General features: G+C 37.3%; 1 long non-coding RNA gene across 3 annotated transcripts; it reads left to right on the forward strand.

The window, feature by feature from the left end:
* The first annotated feature begins 20,564 nt into the window (after positions 1-20,564).
* LOC131662682 (uncharacterized) lies at positions 20,565-23,057 on the forward strand. 3 transcript variants are annotated; one of them, XR_009301797.1, is made up of 4 exons: positions 20,565-20,946; positions 21,148-21,225; positions 21,334-21,744; positions 22,675-23,057. It is a non-coding gene; the product is annotated as an uncharacterized LOC131662682 (long non-coding RNA). The 3 variants fall into 3 exon arrangements; XR_009301798.1 differs by having other exon boundaries at positions 20,568-20,946; positions 21,334-21,459; positions 21,674-23,057; XR_009301796.1 differs by having other exon boundaries at positions 20,582-20,946; positions 21,334-23,057.
* Positions 23,058-24,081: the final 1,024 nt, after the last annotated feature.

Below are 24,081 nucleotides of genomic sequence, written 5' to 3' on the forward strand. Positions count from 1 at the left end.
TACCAAACCAAACATTATCACTTGGGGATCCAGATGAACTTATTATCTTAGCACCACTTTGCATTAAGCACATTAAGATTCTGACGAAAATCGGGCAGAGTAACGGCTGTTTTCGGGTAAAATCCTTATTTCAATGCCTTGGAATTAACCATCAAGGGCTTTCAAGGAAATACCTGCACACACAAACAGACAACAATCCAATGCCAGACAGACAGAATAACAGCAGAGTAATAACAGAATAAGAGTCCAGAGGCACTAGGTCCATAAGTCCGAATCTCCAAAATGCTAGGGATAGTAACCAATAGTCCAAAGAGAGCCTTATGTGTTTTTTAGATTTTGGTTGTTTATTAGTGTTTTAGCATAAAAGTAAAGTATGGTCCAAGTGGACAAAAGGAAAATAGCGGAAGCATAAACATATGTCCAAGTGGACAAAGAGAAAATAGCGGAATTATAAACGTCCAAATGGACAAAGAGAAAATGGCGGAATGTAAATATGATAAAATGATAAAATAAAGCGATAAAGCGAGAAATATAAAGAGCGGTATAATAAATGGCGGAAATTAAAGTTAGTTGTTATATGTTAAAGATAACCATCTTGAAACTTGTCAAGTATGTTATCAAAGTTAGTAATGAAGATCGATGGTGAGTGAATGATGTACTCGGATTTAAATTCAATGGAGGTTTATCAGAAGCTTGATAAAAATCATAGCGACTACACGATAAATACCTCCACAAGTCTTAAATCACCGCATACAATTCTCTTCCATATTTGATCTTTTATCGAGTCGGGACAAATGTAGGAGAACTCTCCATGTATCAAGATTATCAATCAAAAGAAATAAGAAGGAGAAGAAGAAATGATCTAGTCTTTATCAAGAATCCATAGAATTCTCAAGATATCAAGACCTTCATCGATCAAGAGAAAATAAGATGAAAAAGATAAGAATGAAAACAAATTGATCTAGTCTTTATCAAGAATCCATAGAATTCTCAAGATATTAAGACTTTCATCGATCAAAAGGAAATAAGATGAAAAGATAAGAATGAAAACAAATTGATCTAGTCTTCATCAAGAATCCATAGAATTCTCAAGATATTAAGACTTTCATCGATCAAAAGAAAAATAAGATGAAAATAAGAATGAGAACACAAAAGATAATCAACTCACACTATCATTAATATCATTCATCCATTTTGGTGGATTAAGTCATTTCAAACCTATCAACACCCTAGATCCAATGATATTAATGAAGTGTAGGAAGAAGGAAGCCAAAACAAGCACAAAAAAGGCAAAAAAAACCACATTCTGCCTGCTGGAAATCGATTTCATGCAGGGGGAAATCGATTTCCATAGTGCAGTTTTCAAAAAAAACAAGTTACGTTCAGCAGGAAATCGATTTCAGCCTTAAGGAAATCGATTTCCTCAGTGTAAATTTCAGCAAAAACAGCATTTAAAGGCATGTAACTTGACTTGAACAAATATACAAACACCTTATGATCACACATCAACTTGAGCACGAATTTTCCATCAAATTACCATCAATTAACACCAATATAGCATCAAAGATGCATCACACACAAGCACAAAAGAATCACATTATGATAGATGAAAAAGGATGATGAAAATTACCAAATCTTGAACAAAACTTATATCTACTTCAAGAATCACCAACACAAATCTTGATCTCTCAACAATTGAAGAAAAAAGAGTGAAATGGATGGTGGCTTAGCTCAAAATTTGTGAGGTTCAAGATGTGACTCACAAATTTTATGAAGGAAAAAGAGCTTTGGTGAATTTTGGTAAGGATGAGGAGAGAAATTGCAAGGGATTTGTTGGCTCTCAAAGCTTGAGAAATGAGAGAGTAGTGGGCTCTATTTATAGCATTTGAGCAAGAGTAGTGGTAGTTTGGTCTTTTTGCATTTGGTAATTAGCTTGTGTTTAATTGGTGATTAAAGTGGCAGTTAAATGGTAAAAGTGGTAAAATGGGTTTTAAGTGGGTTTAATGAAGAGAATTATTTTGATGAGGTGGAAAATTGGTAGAATGACAAAAATGGTCAAAGAAAATAGGTGCCAAAATCAAATCAAGCTTCCCTCTCTATTTTTTTTGAATTTCGCCTGAAGGAAATCGATTTCCCCAGGAGTGAAATCGATTTCACTCTGCTCCAGAAGAGAATTTGGCGCAAAATACACTAGGGAAATCGATTTACCCAGGAGGGAAATCGATTTCATGCTGTCCAGAATGTGATTTTGTTGAAGATTGCTGCAGGGAAATCGATTTACCCAGTAGGGAAATCGATTTCATCAGTCAAAAACTTGAAAAATGCCTTGTTTATTGCATGTCTTGGCTTGGTACCTACAAAACAAAAGCCTACAAAGAAACAAAGTAATGTTTTTGGTATTTGGGTTAGTATAATATGCATACAAGATAAACAATCATTGGTGCTTGATGGTCCCTCTTATTGATGAGGTGAGTGCAACACCATAAACAAAACTTCCAAGTGAAGCTCTTGATTAGTGATTGGGATATGAATGATATAGGATCTTAGGGTCAAAAATTGGGGTATGACACATCAATAGTCGGAAAAATCAGAACAGTTGACTTTTGGGTCAAAATCAGAAGAATTACTCAAATATTGACTTTTGGTGGAAAATTAATCAAGAAAAGTCGAAGAATGGATAAAATCGGGAGTTCGACAAAAGGTTGCCAAAATAGCAAAAAGACAAGTTTCCAACACTTAGAAAAATTCTTGATGCTTTAAATCTTGTTGAGCAATCCACTTCAGCACTAGATTACACGTGGCAAATGGCATTTTTTGAAGAAATTTCCAACATCAAAGTTGTTCCTCTCATGGAGGAGAACTACTTTGTAGTTGGACACTTTTTCATTTGAAGCTTGTATGAAGAGTTAAAGTGGTGTGAAGTTTCTGAAAATTCATTCAATCCAAGTCACAATCCAGGTCATGGGCCAGGTCATGACCTGGCATTTTAACAAACACATGGCATGCCAAATCTCCAGCCATTTTTAGAGCTCTACAAAAGTGCCATGAATGCAAACTTGGTATCATTCTCTTCTTTGCCATCTCCTCTATCCATTGAAACAAGAATTGGTACAATTGGACAAATATTGAATGAGATACAAGCCTTCAAAGTAGTGCCCCAACACTGGTCAAATCCTACAGGCAGCCGAGGCAGATTCTTAAGGCACACGCATGCATTTCAGCAAACACATGGTGTGCCAAATGTCAATGCCTTTTTCTTCCTCCACAAGCCACTATCTTGAACAAGCTTGATTCTAAACCACTCTTTGCCATGCCCTCTATATAATGAGCCCGAGATCATTAGTTTTGAATGAGTATCGAGCAAGATAGAGACATCCTAAGTCGTTCCCTGACCATACCACATTTTTGCCATGGATTTGAAGACAAGACAAGTCAGGCATGCAGCATACTATGCAGTGTCACTCCACTATGTTCTAAGTCATTTTTCCCCATTTCCAAGCCCCATCTCAATGACTCTCAAACATCAAAGCTCTTTAATCACATGCCCTCTTCATGATGCACTTGAGTTTGGAATGATTGGTGCTTTATGGCTAGAGATATCAACACTCAAAGTAGGGGCATGAACATGATTTTGTCACCACCATTAATGCTGCAGCATAGTATACAAAGCCATTCCACACACTATCCACATGCCATAATAAGCCATGCAAACACCATACACATAAAAAGGCATGCATGAGAGTTACTCCATATGGTAAGCTTGTTTCCTAAGCATTGTGCAGCAACATACAATACATACACACTTCATTCAAGTCCCACATTCATAAAAGATGGAAAGAGCATATTGCAAACTACACTTCAAGTCCCATACTCAAGAAAGCTGGCTCAAGCTCCAATCATTTGCCATATATAAGGAACTGTGCATAGCTCTCATTTGACACTTCAATTTCATTTTTTTTTAGTTTTCAATTCTCTTTCTCCTCTCTCTCTCTCTCTCTCTCTCACCTTCATTACACTCCACCACCATAACCGTTTTACAACAACTCCAACCACCTTCAACAAACTTTGTAACCACCACTCATCTTTCTCTTTCTCTCTCATCATCTCCCACAAACTCATAACCTCCATAACCATAACAATCACCATCTCCGAGCTTCTTCCATGACAGCATCAATCTCTTCTATGACCAACACCATCTTCATCTTCATCTTCTCTATCATCACTCTCTCTTTCTCTTAATCCATCCTCACAGTGCCACATTCATCAATCTCCATCATCAAAACCTTCTTCGCTACTGATAAACATCACCATCACTTCCATTACATCGTTCTCGTTCCAAAAAGCTACATGAAAAATGAGCTTATTTCTCAGCAAGATGAAGCCGTTTCAAAACTGATCGTCACTTCCAAGATCCGGAGTTAAAGTTGAAGCGTAGGGTTCTTTGAGTAGCGTTCAAGATTCTATAGGTAAGCTCTCTAAGACTCACTCATATAACCTCACATGTTGAATTGTTCGCTGCATCTGTATGTAAATCTTGTGTTCTTTAAATCTATTCTGCTCTTCATGAAATGCTCATGTGTTGAACGATTGAATCACGTATTTGAGTGTGGTAGGTTGTTGTGAATATAGTGATACATTCAGATGGAGATTTATAGAAGTTCCATTAGGTTAGGGCTTTGTAAATGATCACGGTTTGAATATTAGAGAGATTATCAATGAAAACTGAGCTCGGCGTCTTAGATTTTTGGGCGTTTTCGAGTGAGAACGCACCGGCGTCTTAGATTTCTGGGCGTTTTCGTTACTCCGGCGAGGTTATGCCATCGGAGAAGATGACTGGAGCTTAGCTCCGGCATCTGTAACATGGCTCATGCATCTTAGCTGACGTGGCGCTTCATCACTTGTCCGCTTCCCATTATTTTGTGTTCTATTTTCTTATTCACATCATTGGCTTATGCGTTGGAAGGTTGTGATTGGTTGTTGTTAATCTTCTGTTTTATCTCACTTAAAATGCCATTGCCCGATTGATATTATGTTATTACACCATGTCACGTTACCATAATAAAAACCAAATAAATGTCATGATAGTTCTTTTGGAAGGAAATAGAACTGAAATGTAATGATATTGAATAGACATGGGCCTGGTTTTAATTTCTACACCCCCAGGGTTTAGGTCCAAACGCGCTTTCAGTATAGATTCAGTCCATTTCTGTTTTACTAATACTCCCCCCTGTTGACCAATAAATAAAAACATAAAAATAGTTTTTTTTCTATTCTTCTTTTGTTTGTTAATTCGTTTTCGTTTGAATAAAAAATACTAAAAATTATTTTCTGGACCAATCAGAGTTTTTAAAAGTATATAGATTTTATTTTAGATTTTGAATTGGTTTGTTTGTAATTTTTGATTGGTAAATAAAAATACTTGCTTTCCTTGCATTAATTCTTGAAAATAGTTTCAATATGAATAAAAATATAAATTGCTTGTGAATATTTTTCGTGGTTAGTGTAGATTTTAATTCTTTCTTTTTTGTGAATATTTTCATACTTTGTGAAATGTCTAAAATACCCCTAGTTGTTAAAGTTGACTAATTCCCCTTAGATTTTAGTTTAGATATTAAATAGGAATTAGAATAACATATTGTCGCACGCTCGCGAAAAATGAACAGAGTCGCCACTAATATATTTATCCCATAAGGGAAAGGAATATCAGAAAACCTAACAAAGGAAGGAACAGGGTCTTGCGACCAGAGAATCAAGGTACGGGAGTCGGTTACGCGAGGGGAAGGTGCTAGCACCCCTCACGCCCATCGTACTCGATGGTATCCACCTATGTTTGTTTCTATCTAAAGGGCGTATACTATGTCTATGTCTAAATATGCGAATGAATGCAGAATGTAGGGAAAATAAAGAATTGTACTCGCACGGGCCCTACCCCGCTGCCTACGTATCCTTTTCAGGAATCAGAGTTACCGTAGATCGGCTAAAGATTTTCTGTTTGTTTTTGTGTTTTTTAGTTGGGCGGCGTTAACGCTCGCGCTCTTGCATAAGGGACCGCCTAGGATGCAATGGAGCGGAGATAACGGTGCCCTTAGGTGCCAAAGAGGCAAAAGGAAAAAAGATTGGTTTGTGTCTTTTAGGGTAGATGAGTGATGAACAGTTCCCACTACCGGGCCACTCACCACTTTCTCTACTTTGCTTTATTCTGAACCATTGTTAGATGTTTTAAGTGTTTTTGGTTGTGTATTTTTTAAGGGAATTTACTTCACGATTCGAATCACATAAAATGTATAATGATCGAGAAGCAGATTAGGGAATGAATCCCACTCACTTCCATCCCATTATGTAATGTTTGAGAAACAGATTAGGGAATGAATCCCACTCATTTCTCTCCCATTAATTAATGTTTGAGAAACAGATTAGGGAATGAATCCCACTCGTTTCTCTCCCATTAAGTAGTGACTGAGAAACAGATTAGGGAATGAATCCCACTCGTTTCTATGCCACTAAGCGATTGAGAAATAGATTAGGGAATGAATCCCACTCATTTCTCTATCACTTGCTTAATGTGATTCGCATCTTCCTTTTATTAATGTTTTGAAAGAGTTGAAAAAGAAAAAGAATGCAATAGGGAACTAGATCTACCATTCTAATCTATGTTATTCTAATCTACTAATGGCCCTAAGGTCAAGGATACCTATCCTATCTCAATTCCTCTTAGCAAAGAAGGAAGAGTCTAAGGGGACATGGCAAGCAATAGCAAGATGTAATCAAAATCAAAGTAAGAAATGGGAGGCTAAGCATGGAAACAAGGGAAAGAAGCTCCAAGTCAGTAGCAAAACAAGGGATTGAATGTCCCAAATCAAATACAAAAGCATCACGGTACCCTACAAAAACATCCACAAGAAGTCGTCAAAGCATCGCATGCATCGTTACTTACCAATTAGCGGGCAAACATCAATTAATCAAAACAAAAGCAAGTGAACACATGGTCTAAGCTTGAAGTCAGTAGAAAACTCATTCATTATGTTCCAATACCCCATGTTAATCTATATTAGTCAATTAGCATGAAACAATACAAAACTCTAACCAAAACTAGACAACACTAGGTTAATACTAGCTAAACGGTTTCAAATGGCGCATGAAGTTAGAAACATGCAATCAAATGGTACAAGTCAGTAGAAAATAGCCTATACTAGATGCCTAAACAACCACAAGGTCATGCCAAGAAGTTCCACACAAAATTACGGGTCATTTGTACAAGTTACGGTGCAATCGTCAACCAAAAACAAGTTATTTACATGTGCGAAAGAAAAATCGAGTAAAATGGGAAAACATGATTTAAAATTTTCAATTCCAGGTTTTAGGACCTCTAAACATCCCTAATTATATGTACAAAAAGGAACCAACATTATTGCATGAATGCATTTCAAATTGAGAGCACAAACGTCACAGTTGTCTAATGGAAACGCATGTTAATCGAGTTAAACAAAGCTAACCAAATACCAATCAAAACAAAGAATTAGGAGTTCATTTTTCTTACACATCATCATGGGTTAGTCTACAGCAACCATACAAAAATTGGTGGTTAAATTCTGTTCCTAAGGTGTTAAACGAAATTACTTTGCGAAATCTATCAAAACCGAAAGAAACATGAACATACCAAAGTAAATGATTTATTAAAAATAACAAACTAATTTCTAAAAATCTATAAAAATGCCACAATTATGTACACGCATAAAACTATCTAAAACATATTTTTATTGGTTTTTTATTTCAATTAAAACTAGTTTATGAATTAAAAGTTAGTAGTGAAACAATTTCTAAACAAGTCTCAAAATCTATCAGCCAGGGGGGTGCATTAGTGAAACATGGTGCAATAGGAGTAAGGGCGCAGGATTCAGGGACAAAGCCCAATAGCTTTTTTTTGTTCATGGTGGAATTTTCACACCTCAGATTTTTGCACAAAAAAGATGTAACATGGACTCAAGGGGAGGTGCAGTAATTATGGCGTTTTGGCCCAGGGATTAACAATTGGTCTATCATCAAGGCATTCCCCAAAATTTTTATCCAGATGTTTATCTTAATTACCACTAATTAACATTAAATCAGATTAAAAGAAATTGAAAATTTTAAAAGAAATTGAAAATTAAAAAGGGATTAGGGTTTTTTTACTTGGTGACGGTTCAGCTCTCACCAGAGCTCTCTTCCTCTCTCACGCGAGCGATGCAAGCGGCGGCCGGAGGTTTTTCTTCTCCGATCCTCATTTACGGAGCTTCTTCTTCAAAACGCGGCGTTGATTCTCCGTTCAAACCACTCTTGGTCTCAATCTTCTATCTCCCCGACTCGAGCTCTCAATACCTCTCTCATCTTCACCGAATTGTTAACAACAACAACACTACCGCTTTCACTTTCTCCGATTCATACAATGCAATCACCGGCCGAACACACTCCGACGGTGCTTCAATCGGCGATCGTGTTGGATAGAGGACCCAAGAATCTTCAAGAAATGCTTCGTGAATTCGCCTTCACCTCTCCAATTCAATCTCCTATGCGGTGAAGAACAACATCAGTGTGTCACTTCGATCCCGTTTCGTGGTTCATAGAGTGGAGCGGTTGCGAAGATGATGATGATGATCTTGTACCACGATTTCGCCTTCTGCAGAATTGAAGTCGATGATTGAATGAAGATAGATGAAGATGATGACGTCTTCGGCGAGTTCTTGAGGTTGAGGTAGAATTGAAGGCCCGCTCAAGCTTTCTGTTACAGGTTTTTTCTCTTTTCTAATGATGAATTGAACGGAGGATTTCACAGATTGATTTTCTGGTTTCTTTGATTTTTGTTGAGGTTGTGAAGGTGGTTTTGGAGGTGATGAAGATTGAAGGTGGTAGAGTTTTTCTGTTGAATCAATGGAGGGTGATGATTGAAGATTGATTGGGAATCGAGAGAGAGAGAGCTCAGAGATTTCTGTTACGTTTTCGGTTAGAGGTGAGTTTCAATTCTGTTATTCTCTTTCTTTTTTTTCTGATCCTTTTTTGTTATCCGTTTGTAACTGATTTTTTTTTGGAAAGTTAGTTATCAAGTAGTTAGGATAGGTGGAAATTCTGTTGGGGACTGTTAAGAGTTGGTTAAGTTAGTTGTGAGGTTAGAAGCAATTAGGTATATTTCTGTTGTGTTATGGTCTTATGTAGAGAAATTGGTTAGGGATTCTTCTGTTAGTGAACTAGTAGTTAGGTATCAATAGGAAAATTGCTTTTTTTGAAGGGACTCGGTGAGGTTTGGTTGTGCTAAGGGGTTGGTTATATTCGGTTCAGAGCTGATTGTAAAGTGAACTTGTATTGATTGCTGAATGTGAATAGCTGAATGCTGCAGTGGGTTTAGTGAGGATAATGCGGTGAGGTTTTATGTTATTTTAGAAGCTAATTGCTGAGCTATGCACTTGATTTTATCTCTGATTACCTATCCATGTTGGACTGTTAGTATGCTGGAAATTAATGCGGGACTTTTCTGAATTTGCTGCAGGGACCGATTATGACGTGTTGATACTAGCTGGACCGTTGCATACCATCTTGCTGTCCGTGGAGCCAACCGGGACAATATCAACTACGGATGCCTTTATTATTGATCCAGTTTTAGCAGCAGTTGAACATGTTTTCCTTTCTGTAAAGCATATGCCCAGTTTAGTCTTAGCTTACTCATGTATCATGAATACAACTAGTACTGTTAGGCATCCATATTTTTGTTTGGTTTGTTATGTCTAAATGATGTAGATAGGAATGGGCAGAAGGTTTGCACTGAAGGTAGTCTGAACTGTGGTGGCAGTGGTGGTTGCATAGGCATATGCGGAAATCCAGGTGTCTGCAATGGTTGCTGATTAGAGGCAGTTGGCATTTGTGTTGGATGATGTTGATGATAAGCTTTAGGAAGTAGGAGTCCAACATGTTTTTGTATAACTTTCTTCCCTTGCATTTGCACCAGAGATTTGTAATGGATTTGAATATTTGTAATGTTCTCATTTTTTGTCCTTGTTTGTAGTTTCACTTGTGATGCGATAACGCTTGGATTTTGATTTTGATGGAAATTTTGAACATGAATAGCACTTGAACCAGGAATGCTCAAATAGTCTTTGAATCATGAATGAGCATTCAATTAGAGCTTTAATCTCTTTTGCAAACCAACGACTCATGAGATGAGTTGGACTTGACTTAATGGTGAATACTTGCAAGCACATTATGATGAACTTAAATCTTGTGACTTTCATCAACAATCCCATGTAACTACTTAAGAACCTCACACATATCTTTGAATGCAAACTCGCCTTAAATCTTAATGAATAAAACTCCAGTCAACTTGCAACTTCAATGGGCCCAACTTAATTTGAATCATCATTCTAAATTGTACTTATGCGTTAAGAAATTAACATACTTCCTCTTTAAGTTCAACATCTTGTGCTTAGCATAAAAAGCAATGCTCTGAAGAAGTCACGAATGAGAGAGCCTAATTCAATGATCCTCAGTTGGAAACTCTGTTAGGCTCTACCACAATAGCTGAAAACCGTAGCTTGGATCCAACATAGGGAAATAAACCCTAATCTCACGCTTCACCGTTTGAAGCACCGAAAGAATAAAACTTTAATTGACCTGCACACCTCAACATGATTAGGAAGCCTTAAGCTTTCAGAATCCTTGATCCCATGCCAGATTTATTGATTAATGATGCGTGATGAGTTAGATAACCTAATGTAGGTATGTACATGAATGCAAAGCCTAAGCCAGTTAGAAATTAAAGGGTAGGACAAATTTGGGGTATGACAGCTGCCCCTATTTAATCGTCTTAAACCTGAAGGTGAGATTGGCGTTAGCCTTTCGAACATTCAAGGTAGAAGAAGATTAAATATCAAGACCTGAAATTTGTCCTGAAGAAAAGATGGTGTAAGTGTTATCCTTATTTTTATTTTGATATCTGCTGGGGAAAGAGAATTCTCTTTTTGTTTTTCTGGTGGAAGAATTTACAGTGGGTAATGGGTTTGAATGGAGATAGCTTATAACGTGGTAGCGGTGCCGACACGGGGTTTTCAAAGAGAATGGTCGTATGAAACAATGATCGAAAGAAAAAGACCTCGTGCGATTTACGACTCAACGTCAGGACTGAAAGGAACAAGATCTCGTGGCGATCTATGACTCAACATCGAAAGAAGATCTCGTGGCGATCAACTCGTCAACAGAAGAAAGGGAATAAGATCTCGTGGCGATCTTATGACTCAACATCGAAAGAAGATCTCGTGGCGATCAACTCGTCAACAGAAGAAAAGGGAATAAGATCTCGTGGCGATCTTATGACTCAACATCGAAAGAAGATCTCGTGGCGATCAACTCGTCAACAGAAGAAAAGGGAATAAGATCTCGTGGCGATCTTATGACTCAACATCGAAAGAAGATCTCGTGGCGATCAACTCGTCAACAGAAGACAAGGGAATAAGATCTCGTGGCGATCTTATGACTCAACATCGAAAGAAGATCTCGTGGCGATCTATGACTCAACATCGAAAGAAAATCTCGTGCGATTTTCCACACTTTGGAAAGGAATAAGATCTCGTGGCGATCTATGACTCAACATCGAAAGAAAATCTCGTGCGATTTTCCACACTTTGGAAAGGAATAAGATCTCGTGGCGATCTATGACTCAACATCGACTCGACATCGAGGGACAAAAGAAGACATTGTGTCAGACACTCATCAGAGATTGAAAATACCTCGCATCGGCACCGAGGTTGGAAGAGATTTGAAATGTGGTAGCAGATATCAATCGGAATTTGTAAGGACAACCTTTTTTGTGAGGATGTGTCGTCGTCTTGATTGAGTGTTGATTTGTATTATCTGGCTTATGCTTTGTATGCATGTTTGAATTTTTATGGCGTAATGATCCATTGTGATGGATATGCTACGCTTTCGAGGATGCAATGCTATATGCAATGAGTACTATATGCAGAGTGCCAAATAAAGGCATTAGTGAGGTAAACACCAGGGAGAATCCCCTTAGTGTTAAGGACCATGTGGAGGTGCCAATAGATATTGGACTTTGATTTGTAAGATGCACCTTCTTTGACTTGAAGAATAATTTCTGACTTCTCACCATGTGCCACTGCTTGGAGGATTTTCAACTTGAGGAGATTCCCTCGACTTACCATGTCAGGGATGAGAGGTCCAAGTAAGGAACCTTGATTAGGGAAGTAGAACAACTCCTAGGAGAAATAAACTCCTGTGCTTGAGGAATGGAACAAACTCTCGGGTGAAATTAACTCCGTGTTTGGGGAGAGACCAAGTTCCTAAGAGAAATAAACTCCTATGATCGGGGAATGGATCAAACTCTCAGGAGAAATAAACTCCTATGCTTGGGGAGAGAACAGAATAGCTCCAAAGATTAGGCCCCAAGCTTCACAACCCATGAAGGAATTTGCACTAAAGGATCCTTGGAGAGATTTGTCGAATCTCGACGTAACTGCCCCAGATTGGTCAAACTCAAGAGAGATTCCTCGACTTGATTGCCCCAGATTGATCAAAGCTTGAAGAGATTTATCGACGTGATTGCCCCAGATATGCTGAATTTGAGAGGTCAAACCTCGATTCAATTGCCCCTGATTAGGTACATCTTACTAGAATCCTCAAGCTTTCTTTGTTTTGAAGTCAAACAAACATGGAAACAAACTTTATCACGCTCAACGGAGTCTTCAAACTCTTCCCCTCAAGGTAATCAAGGAAAGCATTAACCGTTCATGCCCAACGGAGTTCTTTAGATAACTTGCCCCTTGATGGTCAACATTTGAGATGATTAGCTTTTACTCCTCGGAGTTCTCAAGTCTCTTGTACTTTGACATGATCAAGTTACTCACTGATTCTCCTCATGGTAATTTCCTTGATGTTAAGCACATATTTTGTATGCAAAAGAATGTTAATTATAAGAATGATGATTCTAATGCAAAGCCTAGGTTAGCCTTGAAGTTTAAAGAAACTTTTTTATTGAAATGAGGTTGCGACCTCTTGTGAATGGATCACTAGTTGACACAACCCCGATGTTTGCATGTGGAAGATAAAGCAAACATACGATACCAACATGGATATGAGTCTCGCTTCATTGGGAGTCAGTTAAACGCTATCTCTTGGGAGTGTGCTTTCAAAATAACCCTACTTCAATTAGGACTTTTGAGGGTTGTAACTTGGCCAGGTTCACGGTTTTCAGAAAACAAAGGATTTTAGGCTCAAAATTATTTGGTACCCACCCCCTTCGTGATGTTCTCCATTCCTAGGTTCAATTAACTCGACATGAGTGTTCATTCCCCACAAGGAATTTGGGATGGTTGAGGAATCAATGAGGTTTTTCGGACATGGCAGTCACTCACTTTCTTATTCTTCTGATTGATCATCACACGACTTTGTTCCTTTGATGAGGATTTTTATTTTGTAATTCTTGTGTTTCGCTTCTGCTTTCCCTAACTTTTGCCTGGACAAATTCTCTTGAATTTTATTTTGGAGTCCAGCGGGATGCCCTAACTTTTGCCTAAGTCACTTATTTCAAGTTTTTGACTTAGCGGGCTCTCTTTTTTTTTTATTCTCCTTTTTTGAACAAGTCGTGTGATATCGCGTTGCTCTCGATTTGTTTGAAATATTGTGACTGCCTCATTCTCCGATTGATGAGGGATAACCATTGAGGCATCGTCCTCTTTTGACCTCTTGATGGAATAAGGATAACCATTAAGGTTTAGACATTCCTCAACCCTTTGAAGGATAACCCTTGTTGTATCCTTAGATTCATGCCTTTTTGGTGAGTTCTGAACACTCGATCAAGTTAAATGAACACTACCCTGTCCCAAGGTTAAAATAAGGGTTTTTATGATTAGAAAAGAAACTCCTTCTCCAAGGCTCAAAGGGGTTAACGAGGGTCTATCTCCCTTATATCTCCGGTGTTTGGGGATTTGAAATAATGCCTGTACATCCTCAGTAGGGTTTTTATTCAAAAACACATGATTAGAGATTTTTCATTTTTATCCTTCATCATTCTCCCTCAGCTTTCTGCATAAGCAAGCAATTAGTAAAGTTGGTATCGTAATGCCAAAACATATTATGAGTGATAACGAATGGATTACTTCAAGACAAACATAGACAATGTATTATGATTTTCATTCAGGAATTAACAAGTTTTTACATGCTATTGATGCTTAAACACACAAATGAAAAATTACAATGAGAATGCAGTAAGAAACTAAATGGGTGTCGTTGTTGAGGAGACTTGACTCCGTCTGGACTTGTTGAGCTTGAATACTTTCTGCAGTTCCTTCCAAATACTTCAGGTTACTTCAAAAGAGAACTCCAACGAAGTCACCCATGAATTGTAAACTTTTGCCTTGCTTTAGGGATTCGAGCAATGCGAGTGATGCAATGCTCAAGATAAGAGTACGTCTTGCTTATCCCTCGTGCGGGAGCCCCAAGCATAGATGTTAGAGAAGTATCTGCCATCATAAGTGGAAAGAATCTTGTATGGTCATCGAGCTCAGAAAATCTACTTATGGTAAAGAAGACCCAATATTCGTATCTTGACCAATTGAAGTTCCAACAAACAGGGGAGCAAATGGGAACAAGGCAATGGAATCACGTCAATTTGTTTCTCATATTCTTCTTGTCTCTGTTAACAAGCAAGGGCCACTGAGAAGGAAATCATTAGAAAAGGCAACTGAGTTATGAAGTAGAACCTTGAGGGTGAGAAGCGTTATGAAGAACACTCTTGATTACCAAACGGAAGAAGATTCTGACGGAGTCACGTAGGGATTTGTAATGCTTTTAGGGATTCGAGCAATGCAAATGGCGCAATGCTCAAGATAAGAGTACGTCTTGCTTATCCCTCGTGCGGGAGCCCCAAGCATAGTCGTTAGAGTAGTAATTGCCATCCTAAATGGAAGAACCTTGCGAGTTTATCAAACTTGGAGAAGCCATCTGTTGTAAGGAAAGACCAAAACATCAACTGAAACACCAATCTCCACGGATACAACTGAGCACAAGAACCTTGAGAACGAGAGATGCTTCTACATAACATCTTGATTACTACTTGAAAGAGATTCTGACAAAGTTGCTCGAGAATTTGTGGTGTTTTTATTATTATTATACCAACGAGTTCAAGGAAGCAGCTTTCCACAAAACAGGAAATACTTGAAATGAGAACACAGAAAGGAAATGATGATTGCCATAGTTGAGGAGCCTTGACTCCATTTGGGCTTATTATTATATTCTCTTTCTTTTTTTTTTTGGTGATACTTTCTGGAATACGGACATTCACTTATGCATGAACTCTTCGTCTTATGTGCAGGCCATTTGGAGTGAATGATATTGCTTTGGAGTCAATGAGATCTTGGACTTTATGTTTCAAAATATTACAATCCTCAGTTGAATGTCCAGATGTCCCAGAATGGTACTCACACCTTGCATTTAAGTCATATCCTTGAGGAATTGGTGTTGGAGGGGGCTTAAACTCCCTTAGTTGGACCAAAGAATCCTTGAGCAAATGAGAAAGCAGCTGACTATAGGTCATAGGAATTGGGTCAATCCTTCTTGGTGGTCTCCTTGGCATTTGTGGACCCTGCTGATGGCAATGATTCCAGTACCCATTCTGTTCAGGTGTCTTCCTCTTTTGATCTGGCTGTGAAACAAATGGAGAATGATGAGGTGGGAAACCTGGAACCCAAGATGGTGCATTATGCTTCTGATTTGAAGTAGATCTGACATAGAAGTATGAATCATCCTTTTCTTCCACCGCAGTTGGAAACCCATTTCCTCGAACAAACATACCCTCGGGGGTGAACAAAATCACTTTTGAATCAATGAGATCTTGAATTTGCTGCTTCAGCGCCCTACAATTCTCAATATCATGACCAGGTGCCCCAGAATGGAACTCACATCGAGCATTGGCATCAAAGGTAGGGGGAAGCTTTTCAGGCGTAGCCAATTCTCGTAGCTCAATCAACTGAAGCTCCAGCAAACAGGGAAGTAACTGAGCGTAAGGCATCGGGATAGGATTGAGAATTCTCTGAGGTGTCTTAGGCTTTTTCCCACACATTTGGCCCCCTTGATTCATTTTAGGGACATGAACAGGTTGACGTGGAGGTGATGGTGTTTGAAGTTGAGGGAGATCTCCTGGAGGCATCCTATGAGTGGAAAGAAATCCTATTGAAGAGGAGGAGTCAACAACTTCTGTTGCAGCAGCAGGAACAACATCATCTTCCTTTCTTAGTACCGTCTTCAGAACTTCCATGACCAGGCTCACTTGAGTCTTCAACTGACTATTTTCCTCTTTTAGTGCATCCTGATTACGGACCAAGTCTCGCATCTCCAACATAAGATGACCCATTTGTTCCTTCATCTCATCCATTTCCTCACGGAGTTGTTCCATAGTTGATCTTGGAGTTGTGGCAGTGAGAAGTCAAATTTGTTGTTGATCTTGAAATCTGGATAGAAATGGTCCCATAAGTCTCTGAAAGAACCATGAAATGCATGATAGTATGAATGCATGTTTCATTTATGAGAGATCCTAAAGTCTTTTCTCACACTTTCATTCTTCTTTTTTGGAATTAAAGCTTCCTTTTTTGTATAGAATATCTTTTCTTTTCTTTTTTTGCTTTTCTATTTCCTTTTCTTTTACATATCTTTTCTTTTCTTTTCTTTTCTCTTTTTTGGGAATAGACTTTAGGATCTTTCATAAATGGAGTGGACAAAGCAATGATGTTATGCAATGCAAAAGCATGGGATCAACGGTCCATATAATCTTAGTAACCACTGTACAATCCTCTGAATAACTGATATAGGTCAAATGTCACAGGATCAAAGGTCCGACACCTTTTTGAATACCAGGAAAACCAATAGTCACCAACAGAACAGAATAGTCACCAACGGTACCTGTCATGTATATCCCACCCCACTCACAGGTGAATCTAGGTCAAGGTAGGTCAATGGCTTCCAGCGTTATCAGTTCTCCTGAAACACCATCATTGTCGCAAATACATGCCAACAACGGTATCTCATTTGAACCTCGACTGGTCGTGGGTCTCATGATCGCAATCAACAGAACCTGACATTCTGTTGGCGTCATGACTATCCACTCTATCCTAGGTATCCTATGTGTCACTCTGGCCTGGGTATTGGGCCTTTTACCTCATAGAACATCCCACCCAACCTGCAAAACAGAACAGAAGACCCCAAGGAACACAAAATATAATCCATATGCATGACGTGCAAGCAGAAATAAACATGATATGCAAGCAGAAAAGTAAACATGCAAACATATATACAAGGTATAGACATAAAAACAAATAAACACCCAGTAAATAAACAAACAAACGCAGGCTAGGATCGACTCACTAAGGATGGACCAGCAACAGGTCTAGCAACATCCCTAGCAGAGTCGCCAGCTGTCGCACGCTCGCGAAAAATGAACAGAGTCGCCACTAATATATTTATCCCATAAGGGAAAGGAATATCAGAAAACCTAACAAAGGAAGGAATAGGGTCTTGCGACCAGAGAATCAAGGTACGGGAGTCGGTTACGCGAGGGGAAGGTGCTAGCACCCCTCACGCCCATCGTACTCGATGGTATCCACCTATGTTTGTTTCTATCTAAAGGGCGTATACTATGTCTATGTCTAAATATGCGAATGAATGCAGAATGTAGGGAAAATAAAGAATTGTACTCGCACGGGCCCTACCCCGCTGCCTACGTATCCTTTTCAGGAATCAGAGTTACCGTAGCTCGGCTAAAGATTTTCTGTTTGTTTTTGTGTTTTTTAGTTGGGCGGCGTTAACGCTCGCGCTCTTGCATAAGGGACCGCCTAGGATGCAATGGAGCGGAGATAACGGTGCCCTTAGGTGCCAAAGAGGCAAAAGGAAAAAAGATTGGTTTGTGTCTTTTAGGGTAGATGAGTGATGAACAGTTCCCACTACCGAGCCACTCACCACTTTCTCTACTTTGCTTTAGTCTGAACCATTGTTAGATGTTTTAAGTGTTTTTGGTTGTGTATTTTTTAAGGGAATTTACTTCACGATTCGAATCACATAAAATGTATAATGATCGAGAAGCAGATTAAGGAATGAATCCCACTCACTTCCATCCCATTATGTAATGTTTGAGAAACAGATTAGGGAATGAATCTCACTCATTTCTCTCCCATTAATTAATGTTTGAGAAACAGATTAGGGAATGAATCCCACTCGTTTCTCTCCCATTAAGTAGTGACTGAGAAACAGATTAGGGAATGAATCCCACTCGTTTCTATGCCACTAAGCGATTGAGAAATAGATTAGGGAATGAATCCCACTCATTTCTCTATCACTTGCTTAATGTGATTCGCATCTTCCTTTTATTAATGTTTTGAAAGAGTTGAAAAAGAAAAAGAATGCAATAGGGAACTAGATCTACCATTCTAATCTATGTTATTCTAATCTACTAATGGCCCTAAGGTCAAGGATACCTATCCTATGTCAATTCCTCTTAGCAAAGAAGGAAGAGTCTAAGGGGACATGGCAAGCAATAGCAAGATGTAATCAAAATCAAAGTAAGAAATGGGAGGCTAAGCATGGAAACAAGGGAAAGAAGCTCCAAGTCAGTAGCAAAACAAGGGATTGAATATCCCAAATCAAATACAAAAGCATCACGGTACCCTACAAAAACATCCACAAGAAGTCGTCAAAGCATCGCATGCATCGTTACTTACCAATTAGCGGGCAAACATCAATTAATCAAAACAAAAGCAAGTGAACACATGGTCTAAGCTTGAAGTCAGTAGCAAACTCATTCATTATGTTCCAATACCCCATGTTAATCTATATTAGTCAATTAGCATGAAACAATACAAAACTCTAACCAAAACTAGACAACACTAGGTTAATACTAGCTAAACGGTTTCAAATGGCGAATGAAGTTAGAAACATGCAATCAAATGGTACAAGTCAGTAAAAAATAGCCTATACTAGATGCCTAAACAACCACAAGGTCATGCCAAGAAGCTCAGAGATTTCTGTTACGTTTTCGGTTAGAGGTGAGTTTCAATTCTGTTATTCTCTTTCTTTTTTTTCTGATCCTTTTTTGTTATCCGTTTGTAACTGATTTTTTTTTGGAAAGTTAGTTATCAAGTAGTTAGGATAGGTGGAAATTCTGTTGGGGACTGTTAAGAGTTGGTTAAGTTAGTTGTGAGGTTAGAAGCAATTAGGTATATTTCTGTTGTGTTATGGTCTTATGTAGAGAAATTGGTTAGGGATTCTTCTGTTAGTGAACTAGTAGTTAGGTATCTATAGGAAAATTGCTTTTTTTGAAGGGACTCGGTGAGGTTTGGTTGTGCTAAGGGGTTGGTTATATTCGGTTCAGAGCTGATTGTAAAGTGAACTTGTATTGATTGCTGAATGTGAATAGCTGAATGCTGCAGTGGGTTTAGTGAGGATAATGCGGTGAGGTTTTATGTTATTTTAGAAGCTAATTGCTGAGCTATGCACTTGATTTTATCTCTGATTACCTATCCATGTTGGACTGTTAGTATGCTGGAAATTAATGCGGGACTTTTCTGAAATATAGTACACACCCTTTAGATATAGACAAACATAGGTGGATACCATCGAGTACGATGGGCGCGAGGGGTGCTAACACCTTCCCCTCGCGTAACCGACTCCCGTACCTTGATTCTCTGGTCGCAAGACCCTGTTCCTTCCTTTGTTAGGTTTTCTGATATTCCCTTCACTAATGGGATAAATATATTGGTGGCGACTCTGTTCATTTTTCGCGAGCGTGTGACAAACGTGGTTCTCATGCTTTAGGATGATCATTGATACAGGAGAGGCCTTCGACTAGAAAATGCAGCATACATGTTGCCCCATCGTTAGAGGGCCGCTTCGAGCGATGATGTCAAACTGTTTTGTCCAACCGCGAATTTGCCAAGAAGCGATCAATTCATCCAAAGAAAACCTTAATTGTATCACAACTGTGGTACCGTCGACGAAAGATAAGTGACTCTCTTTGCTCATTGGTTAACAATTCAGTCTGTCTTTAGTTCTGAATCTAAAGCTCTTGATATTGTGCAGGACTTGCAGCGAACGAATTCTGTGACGGTAACTTACTATGAATAATCTTCACCAGAAATCGTAGAAAGAAGGTTACAGTGGAAAGGAACTGGATTCTCATGTAAAAGAAAATAATACTTTCACACTTCAAAGGGGACAGCTTTTTTTTAGGAACAAGATTATGCTTTTAGTCTTGCAGCATATGTTAATGTTCAATTTTGATCTCTAAAGTGTATATAAAAATATTTTAATCACCATACTCATGGAATCCACTGCAAAGATTAGTTTAGTCATTTGATTTCATGTTAGGAAAAGTCTATCTCCATGTACTGTGGCTTAAATTAGTTAGTTATTTGATCAGATTTTGATATATTTGATCAGATTTCATTAGATTGTTTTTTGGCATTATATACACTAACACTTTTGTTTCATTTGGAATTCCTACTTTTGAGGCTTATGATCTAGAAGAAGTAGGGCTGGACAAAGACCCGAAAACCGGTCTAACCCGCACCAACCGAAACAAAAAAAACAAATTGGGTCGGACTTACTTGGTTTAGCGGTTCTGCGGGTCCAAAATGCGGTTTCGACTGGGCTCAAATGGGCGGGTCCGGTTCAAGAAATTGGAACCGCGGGTAACCGTACCCGCCCGGCTCTAAAAAGCCAGATGATGTATATTACTGGTAGCAAGACCCATTTGTTCTATTCTTTCTCTCTCCTCATGTTCCTTCCTTTCGAGAATGTTGTTTCACCCCCAACCTAAAAATAAAAGTTTGATTTTACGCCGCCGTAAGTTACAACCAACAACCGCCGTCTCATTTCCGCCTGGTTCATGGTTTTCATCCTACGACTATTCTCCATTTTTCTACTGTATGTACCATTTTGTGTTTTCATTTTGATTTTGAATCCAGCTTTTTTTTCATTTTCCTTTTGAATCAAACTCTTTTCCTGAACCAAGATTATGGTTAGGACTTTACTGAGTTAGAATTTTTTTTCTTGTTCCCATTCTCTTTTCTATTGTTTTGAAGAACATAAGATTAGGGTTTGACATTCTTACTATGTCTTTTGCAGGTTGTGGTGTTTGATAAAAATACTGAAAGATTTGAAGCTACCTCCATGTTAGATACTCAGATTTCTTAACTAATTCAGGTATGATTCTCTTTCTCAGGTTTCTAATGCAACTTACTCACTTATGTATTGTATTAATTATTATATTATTATATCATGGTTATATATGTAACACTTTTTCAATTGCAGTTATTTCCCTTTTCAGATGCATTTTAAAGGGCTAACCGATCTTATACCGCCATTGTGGTTGAAATTATTGAACACTAGTGAATGTAATCAAGTATCTTTACTAAGTATGTTTAAAAGGTTTTCTTTGTGAGTCTAATAATTCTTCTTCTCTCCTGCACTAAGACCAACTAAGCATTTATATAACTGAAGCATAACTTTATTTACTTGCAACTGAATTAATGTTATTACAGTATGTGATTGATTATTTAGAATTGTATATTTGCATCTTTTAAGTTATTTGTCCTTTCCAAATGCTCCAACAAACATCGTAATAACGTTATATTCAATGATGGTGTTGTAGACATAGAGGAAGTTGTTCACAATGTAAAAATGTGCTCATGGCGGTGGTTAGCCATAGCTAACAAACAAAAGGTATCTTGTAACTATTATGAATGGTGCCATAGTCCATTAGAATATATGTAGGGATAGGAAGTTAGAAATCTGTATTTTGTTTGGGTAGATGAATTATATTATAAAAAAAAAAGTTATTTGTACTTTAATTGGTTTGATCTGTTTGAGATAAGGTCTGATCAATGATGATGTTTAGCATGTAAATCTAAGCTGTCTAAGTAGTTAAGGACTTTTATTTTATTCTTTGTATCTAGATAATTGTTGAATAGGATCTTCTTAATTCAAATGTGATCCAAAAACCATGAGAGTGACGCATCTGTGAGTTTATATACTCTTGACATTTCTTGACATTCACTTGCTATAAGACTCTCTATTTGTGAGATGAAAGCATTTCATACATCATTTTGTTTGTATTGACTGGTGTAGTTTATCAAATGTATTATGTTGTGGGTAGATGAATTATATTATATCATGGCAGTCTTGTATTTATAAGTTAAACAAAGCATAGTTTTGTGAAGCTTCACAAGAAATTTTTCAGCCATGTCTGGAACATCTAATTTCTGATTTTGACTTAAAGTTGTGTAAACAAGTATTATTTCTAAATTTGGTGCAAGTACTGATTCTAAATTTCAAATAATACAATTTTTCTTCTCACTTTTTCATTGTTCTAGTCTAGATTTATCTGCATTTATCTAGGTTTATAATGGTATTAGGATAATGTATTTTAACAATCAAATATCTTATTTATTAGCTTTAATATTATGCATGTACATTTCAACTTACTATATTGTTCTTGATGATAATTCAAATGTGCATGCTTTAATTGATGACTTTTATAATTCCATCTATTTTCATTCTGTCAAATTATGGATCCTAATTTATTTTAACATGAACAAAGTAACTTATATTATATACTCACATAATGTAAACATGTTTTATTTTTTCTATCAGCTAAGACAGTGCGAGAGCTTGGAAATCCAAACTTAGTCAAGTTGTTGTGTTAGCACATCCATCCTCTAGACGACATCGACAGTATGAACTATCTACAGGTTAATTATTTGTTTTCCTTTCAGGTGTTAATACTCATTCAAAGGTCATAAAACAATTTGAACAAGTCTTGGCTGCTATTGCTCTACTTAGTGAAGAAACACAACATGAATTGGCTTCCTTAACATATGTATATGTTGCAGTAACTAGTATAGCAATTTGATCGAGTCAGCAACTATTGTTTTTAATTTTGGATCATGTTTGAAGAAACACAAAACATGAATTGTGGATAGTACCCTACTAATTGAAGCATTACTATTAATTATATCCAATTGTGTTTTTGTTAATTTGGATTTATGTTTAATTTAATTTGTAGATTAAAATGTGTTATTGGGCTCAATGAAAAATCAACCCAATAACCCGTTTAAACCGTGTGCATAAACCCGCGATCCGCGCTAACCCAACCCGTCCAATCCGATTAATAAAATGGGCGGAAATGGGCATGTATATCTCAACCGCGGGTTGGGATGGGTGAGGTTTTTGGGCCCGAAACCGCCCAACCCGGCCCGTTGTCCAGCCCTAAGAAGAAGTATGTAAAGGCCAAATTTTTAGAAACAAATGTATTATTCTGAATTGAATTGTCAATAATACTGAGATATGATAATTGACCATATAGCTTATTATAAAAGTTGATTAACATTTAATTTTGTCATTGTATGCACTTGATTTATGTTTTAAGGGAGGATCGAGGAAATTCAATCTATTTTTCTGTTACATAATTTCTTTCTATCACAACTTAATCTTCTTATAAAAGTTTTTAATTATTTTTCTCTTTTGATGAATTCTTGACCTTTTTATAAACTATATTATTTTACGGGAAAAGTGTATTATAAATTTAATATTGAACAAAATAAGTGTGTCATAGCTTCATACGCAATTATTGTTTCGTTATACTTTCATCATTTTATTATATTCACTATTTCATAATTATTTATATTATTATTGTATTATAAATTTAATATTGAACAAAATAAGTGTGTCATAGCTTCATACGCAATTATTGTTTCGTTATACTTTCATCATTTTATTATATTCACTATTTCATAATTATTATATTATTATTGACCGTTGGACTTTTTCTTTAAATGAAATCTACATTATTTCTTTTTAAAAGTTAAAATCACATCTACTTTTTTTAATCTATTATTTGTTTTAAATACCATTAATATACTTATTTATATTACTATTTATTTTTCAATTACATACATTATCTTTACATATATTATTTCTCGATGGAAACTCTAATATGAGATAAGTGCATTCTTAATTGTATTATTCAATTTAAAACAATATAAACTTTATTATATTAAT

Source organism: Vicia villosa, linkage group LG3 (assembly GCF_029867415.1).
Source record: "Vicia villosa cultivar HV-30 ecotype Madison, WI linkage group LG3, Vvil1.0, whole genome shotgun sequence".
Classification (NCBI taxonomy): domain Eukaryota; kingdom Viridiplantae; phylum Streptophyta; class Magnoliopsida; order Fabales; family Fabaceae; genus Vicia; species Vicia villosa.